This window comes from Nannospalax galili, unplaced genomic scaffold (assembly GCF_000622305.1).
Source record: "Nannospalax galili isolate Female #2095 unplaced genomic scaffold, S.galili_v1.0 scaffold492, whole genome shotgun sequence".
NCBI classification, from domain to species: domain Eukaryota; kingdom Metazoa; phylum Chordata; class Mammalia; order Rodentia; family Spalacidae; genus Nannospalax; species Nannospalax galili.
In genome coordinates, this window is record NW_008332217.1 from 558,797 (window position 1) to 566,229 (window position 7,433).

General features: G+C 44.1%; 1 pseudogene; it reads right to left on the bottom strand.

Moving 5' to 3' along the window:
- Positions 1-4,611: 4,611 nt before the first annotated feature.
- LOC108490538 lies at positions 4,612-5,182 on the bottom strand (annotated as a pseudogene).
- Positions 5,183-7,433: the final 2,251 nt, after the last annotated feature.

Sequence of the window (7,433 nt, forward strand, 5' to 3'; positions counted from 1 at the left end):
TTGGCCTTGAACTCACAGAGATCTGCCTGGCTCTTATCTTTAATTTTTAAAAATATTTAAATATGTATTCATTGATCATTATTTTATGTATATGAGTGTTTACTTACATGTATGTATGTATACCACATGTATGCAGTATCCTCAGAGGCCAGAAGAGGACAATAGATTCCCTGGAGCTGGAATTATAGACAGTTGTGAACCGCTATGTGGTTGCTGGGAGCTGCACCCAGGTCCTCTGTAAGATGATAAATGAAATGACACAAAACCTCTGATGATCATTTACCACTGTTTATCAAAAATATATGGGGTCAGCAAGATGGCTCAGAGGTAAAAGGCACTTGCCACCAAGCTTGAAGCCCTGAGGTTGATCCCCAGACTCATATGGTAGAAGGAGAGAACAGACTTCTGAGAGTTGTTCTCTGACCTTCACACACATGCACAAACACACACACAAATACATAAATGTTAAAAAAATTTAATATGCAGTAGCAAAGCTGGGGGTACAGCCCAGTGGTTGACACCTGACTGGTGTGCATGGGAGTGGGAAGTCCATCCCTAGCACTCAAAAGACAAACAGGATTGTGAAGACATTTTGACCTAATCCAACATTCTGCTTTCTAGTGTTTAGATTCCAGATGCACCTGCGAACAGATTCCAGATGCACCTGCGAACACGAGGAAGGCAATACAACAGCCGTTTCCATAGCAGCATGACTGGTAATTGCGGGAGGGAAACAACCTAAACTTCCAGCCCCAGGGGATGGCAGGGAAACACAGGAGCTTCTCTGTGATGGCAGAAAAATGAGAAAGCATTCCTTCGGTCCACTTGGAGTGAGCTCAGGACTATGCTGCTATTAAATGAAAACAAGAAGTGTGTGTATGTGAGGGGAGGCGTACACTGAATACCACCTTTTGTACGAAGGGCCTTAGAGTTTATATTTCCTTTGTTTTGTTGTCTTTTTCAGACAGGGTCTCTCTGTAGCCCTAGCTGTCCTGGAACTTGCTATGTAGCCCAGGCTGGCCTTGAACTCACAAAGATCTGCCTGTCTCTGCCTCCCAAGCACTGGGATTAGAGGTGTGCACCACCATGCCCGGTGAATTCATGTTTTCTTAGAGAACTAGAGGAAGTCTCCCCCCAAAAACTAAGGAATGCGATTTTCAGCAGTAAAACAGGAAAAGAATACAATAGATAGAGATGGGAGAGGTCAGTTTGCTCTGTGAATTCCTTTTCATTTTGCTTTATACTTTTTATTATAGGGATTGGAAAGATGGCTCAGCGGTTAAGAGCACCGACTACTCTTGCAGAGGACCCAGGTTCGATTCCCAGCACCCACATGGAGGCTAACCACCATCTGTAACCAGTTCTAGGGATCCGACACCCTCTTCTAACCTCCGTGGGCATTGCATGACAGGGTGCACTTATATACATGCAGGCAGGACACTCATACACATAAAATAAAAATAATAAAAATTTAAAAGCTATTTTATTCCAGCTATGGCGGCACACGTGTTTAATCCCAGCATTTGGGAGGCAGAACAGGAGGATCTCTGTGAGTTTGAGGCCAGCCTAGCCTACATAGTGAGTTCCAGGCCAGTTGGGGCAACAGGGGGACCCTGTCTCCAAAAAAATAAAAAAAAAAAAAAAAAAAAAGGGCTATTTTATTATATTTATTTATGGTTTTTTTTTTTTTGTGGTTTTTTTTCGGTCTGCTTTGTAGACCAGGCAGGCCTTGAACTCACAGAGATCTGCCCCAAGTGCCGGGACTACAGGCGTGCGCCACTATGCCTGGCTTATTGTGTATTTATTTAGTGTGTATTTGTGCATGTGCCACAGTGCACATGTGCAAGTCAGAGGGCAACTTTGGGGGGTCAGGTCTCTCCTTCCATCTTTGCAAGGTTCTGAGGGTTGAACTCATGTCGTCAGGCTTTGGTCATGGCAAGGAAACACCACCACCTAAGGAAAAATCCACTGGCCCTGGCTTTATTTTTGTGCCAGGGCATGAACTGCAAGTTAGGTAAGTGCTCTACCATTGAGCTGTATCCCCAGCCCTCTTTTTACTTTTTTTCAATGGTATCTCACTTAATTGCACAGGCTGGCTTTGAACTCACTCTGTGGCTGGGCAGGCCTTGAGCTTGTAACCCTCTTGCCTCAGCCTCCCAAATAGTTGTGATAACAGGCCTGCGCTGTGCTGTCTTGCCCCAGTGTTGCCTTTTTAAAAAAATTTTTAACCTTTTGAAAATGTATTTATTTTTATCTTATTTTGAATGAGTGTTTTTCCTGCATGCATGTAAGTGCATCAGTGTCATGTATTGCCCAGGGAGGCCAGAAGAGGGGTGTTGAAACCAGAGTTAAGGACAGTTGTTAGCCACCATGTGGGTGCTGGGAAACAAAACTTGGGTTCTCTGGAAGAGCAGCCAGTGCTCTCTCTTAACTGCTGAGTCATCTCTCTAGCCCCTAGTGTTGATTTTTTTATTTTTTTGTTTATTTTTATTTTATTTTTTATTTATTTTTTTTTGAGACAGGGTCTCACTGAAACCACAACTGGTCTGGAACTCTATGTAGATTACGCTGGCCTTGATTTCACAGAGATCTGCCTACCTCTGCCTCCAGGGTACTGGGATTAAAGGCATGCATCATCACACCAGGCTAAAAAAAAGATTTTATTATTTTTATTTTATGTGCATGAGTGTTTTGCCTGTATATATGGAAGCCAGAAGAAGGCATAGGAGCCCCTGGAACTAGAGCTATGAAGAGTTATGAGCCACCATGAGCAGGCTGACGATTAAACTTGGGTTCTCTGCGAGAGCAGTCAATGCTTTAACCACTAAGTCATCTCTCCAGCCCGCCACCACAATCATTCCTTTCTGGGGCATGGGGTGACTTTGGTGCAAAGATTTTGGATGAGAAACTGAACTCACAGCTACTTTCTGCATGCTGACTCTAGCAGGTCCAGTCCAGAGAGGACTCCATCTTGATTCTGATAAGCTCGTCTTATTTATTTATTTTTTTTGATCTTCTTGAAACAGGGTCTCCCTTTGGCCCCAGCTGGCCTCCAACTCATAGAGATCTATCTGCCTGCCTTGCCTCCCAAGTGCTGGGATTGCTGGGATTAAAGGCATGCACTGCCACACCCAGCTAGGCTCTTTTTAAAAAAAAATACTTATTTATTATTTTTATTTTGTGTGTATGAGTGTATTGCCTGAATGTATGTGCACCCGTATCATGCAATGCCATGGAGGTCAGAGTCCCCTGGAACTGGAGTTAAGGATGGTTCACAGTCACCATGTGGGTGCTGGGAATCAAACCCTAGGCCCTCTGCAAGAGCAGTCAGTGCTCTTAACTGCTGAGCCATCTCTCCAGCCCAGGCTCTTCTTTTTTTCTTTTTTTGGGGGTGGGTCTTTTTGAAATAGGGTCTCCCCTGTAGCCCCAGCTCTCCTGGAACTCACTATGTAGACCAGGCTGGCCTTAAACTCACAGAGATCCCCCCTGCCTCTGCCTCCCGAGTGCTGGAATTAAAGGTATGTGCAGCCACGCCCAGCTACTCTTCTTTTTTTAAAAAAAAATATTTTATTTATTTTATTTTATGTGTATGAGTCTACTGCCTACATGTATGCAAGTGTACCTCTGACCTGCAATGCCCTCCAAGGTCAGAAGCGAGCATCGGATTCCCCTGGAACTGGAGTTAAGGATGGTTGTTAGCTGCCATGTGGGTATTGGGAATCGAACCTGGGTCCTCTGCAAGAACAGCCAGTGCTCTTAACTGCTGAGCCACCTCTCCAGCCTGATAGTCTCTTCTTAATACCATTTTGGGTGGCTAGAGGGACGGCTCAGTGGTTAAGAGCACTTTCTGCTCTTCTAGAGGACCAGAGTTCAGCTCCTAGCACACAAGTCAGATGGCTCCCAATCACCTGTACCTCCAGCTTTGGGGCCATCTGACACCTCTGGCTTCTTCTGACACCTGCACACATGTGCATGTACCCACACACTGACACACACACACGTAAATACAAGTAAAACTAATAAAAATAAGTCTTTAAGAAAAACATTTTTGGGAACAGTAGCAGCAATTCAGGAGCCAGGAAGTAAAGGACTAAATCTTGTTTTTTTTGCCTGACCAGCATCAATCCCGTTCCTCTTCAGACAGTACCCTAAGAACTTGTCTCTTCCCGACTAGCCGTGTGTTTGGGGAGAACTCTTTCTAGCCCCAGACATCTCATTTGAACAAGTGATACCAGTTTGACCAATCAGAGCATGAATTATTTATTGTTTTATTTATTTTATTTGTTTATTTTTGAAAATGGGTCTGGGAGGTAGAGGCAGGTGGATCTCTGTGAGTTTGGGGCCAGGTTGGTCTCAATAGCAAGTTCCAGGCCAGCTGGGACTACAGGGAGACCCTGATTCAAAAAGGCCAAAAAAAAAAAAAAAAAAAAAAAAAAAAAAAAAAAAAAAAAAAAAAAAAAGAAAAAGGGTCTCACTGTGTATCCCTAGCTGGCCTGAAACTTGCTATGTAGACAAGGCTGGGATTAAAAGCCTGTGCCACCACGCCCCAGCCTTTTTTTTTTTTTTCCATAGAACAAACTGTGGTTTTTATTACTTTTAAAAGCCTCATGGTTATTTTGCTTTCTGATTCTGTGCTTGCACCTTCAATACTTTCACAACAATTTTCTGCTCCTCAATAAGGAAAGCACTCTTGATTCTGTCAAGGACACATTCTGCACACTTAGAACCACCCTAGGCCCTGCTGTCATGGTTTTTTGTTTTTCGAGAATCTCGCGGGGCTGGAGAGATGGCTCAGCAGTTAAGAACACTGGTTGTTCTTGCAGAAGACCTACGTTTGAATCCCAGCACCCACCCACATGGCAGCTAACAACTGTCTATAACTCCAGTCCCAGGGGATCCCACGGCCTCTTCTGACCTCCGTGGGCATTGCACAACACAGTTGCACTTACCTACATGCAGGCAATTTATGCATACACACAAAATAAAATAATAAATAATAATAAAAAAAGAAAATCTCATGAGGACTTTAGGTCTCACAGCACACATTCCACAGTTTTGGTGCTTTCCCAACTTTCTTGGTATAAAGGGAAACGATCCTGTTACCAGGGGTTCCGGACAGCCTAGTTTTGTTAGAGGCTGTGTTGTAGGAAAGCCTACGATGGTATGTCATACACTGGACCATTCTGGGTGCCTCAAAACACTGTCCCCAGAAGAGGAAAAGGAAAGGGCTCTATTTTTTTTTTAATATTTTATTTTTATTTTATGTGTATGAGTGTATTACCTGCATGTATGTGAGTGCACCCATGTCGTGCAATGCTGCAGAGGATGGAAGAGAGCTTCAGATTCCCCTGGAACTGGAGTAAGGACAGTTTGTAGCAGCCATGTGGTGCTGGGAATTGAACCCGGGTCCTCTGCAAGAGCAGTCAGTGCTCTTAACCTCTGAGCCATCTCTCCAGCCCCAAGGGCTCTATTCTTTTTAACGTTTATTTATGGATTAGGTGTGGGGGACACTTGCATACGGAGATCAGAGACAATTTGCAGGTGTCTCTCCTATCAAGAGGCTTCAGGGAATTGTGAACTCTGGTCATCAGGCTTGGTGGCAAGTACCTTTACACACTGAACCATCTTGCTGGCTCTAATTCTTTTGTTTAATCTGGCTTAGGTTATGCTTATATTTCCTGCAAATGAATCTCTTAAAATATAACTCAGTGTCAGCGCAGGCCTTTAGTCCCAGCACTCAGGAGGCAGAGGCAGGCATATCTCTGTGCGATTGAGGTCAACTTGGTCTATGTAGTGAGTTTCAGGACAGCTGGAGTTACAGGGAGACTCTCTCTCTCTCTCTCTCTCTCTCTATATATATATATATATATATATATTGGATTGGCCTGTGGCCATGTCTGAGGAGCATCTTCTTGATGAGTGATGTAGGAGGGCCCAGCCCATTGTGAGTGGTGCCACCCCTGAGCAGGTGGGCCTGTGTTGGATAAGAGAGCAGGCTGAGCAGGGGCCAGGGGAGCAAGCCAGTAAGCAGTGTTCCTCCATGGTCTGTGCTCCAGCTCCTGCTTCCAGGTTCCTGTCCTGAGTTCCTACCTTGGGCTCCCTGATGAACTGTGACCTGGGAGATGTAAGCTGAATAAACCCTTTCCTCCTCAAGTTGGTAGTGGTCAGAGTGTTTTGTCACAGCAATGAAGAAACAAACCAGGACAATATATATATTCCCAAATCCTTGTGGCAAAAATGCTCTGGCCAACTGTGCTACTGAGGTATGAGTAATCTACCTAATCCTTTCATTATAGCTTAGTGACTGACAGCCTAGACTCAGCTTTTGGAACCAAAGAGAACTGGATTCAAATTTGCCAGCTGTATGAATCTGGGAAAGCTTACACACAAGAAATACCTCTTCACTGACCATCTAGTCTGTATCAGACCCAAGATACAAAGTTCTGAGCAAGATTCAATATTACAGTGCCTGTGAATTAGCAACAATAAACTTCTCAGAATCTCCATCATCACACACAGTCCGTTTCTCTGTGTTGTTATATTAAATACTATTACCTTGCACTGTTTTAGGAGCTGTCCAGGGAGTTTCTTTCTTTCTTTCTTTCTTTCTTTCTTTCTTTCTTTCTTTCTTTCTTTCTTCCTTCCTTCCTTCCTTCCTTCCTTCCGTCCTTTCTTTACAAATGTTTTCATTATTTTTGTGTGTGTGTCTTTTTTGAGACAGGGTCTCCCTGTACCACCAGCTGTCCTGGAACTCACTATGTAGACCAGGCTGGCCTTGAACTCACAGAGATCCACCTGTCTCTGCCTCCCGACTACTGGGTATTTATTTATTTTTTAATTTTGTGTATGAATGTTTTGCCTGCATGTAAGTGCACCACAAGGGTGCACTGCCGAAGGAGGCCAGAAGAGGGTGTCAGATCCCCTGAAACTGGAGTTATGAACAGTCGTGAGCTGTCATGTGGGTGCTGGGAACTGAACCCAGGTCCTCTGCAAGAGCAGCCAGTGCTCTTAATTGCTGAGCCATCTCTCCAGCCCCTTTTCTTTCTCTGTTTTATTCAGTACTAGAGATTCAGAATTGAACCCAGGGACTCACATGCCAAGGAACCAGTCTAACCACTGAGAAACATTTTAGGTAGGAGTTAAGGACAATTCATTTTGGTGAAGAAACTTCATTATAGAGGGCTGGGGATATGGCTTTGTTGATAGGGTACTCAGCTAGCATTCTTGAAGCCCTGAGTTCCATGTCTAGCACTGCATAAACCAGGCATGGTGGTATATGCCTGTAATCTCAGCACTAGGAAGGCAGGGACAGGAAGATCAGAAGTTCAAGGTTATATCCTCTGCTACATGATGAATTTGAGGCCAGTCTGGGTTATAAAGACAACAGTCTGTTTCTAAAGACAACAAATAACAACAAAACAAAACAAAACAAA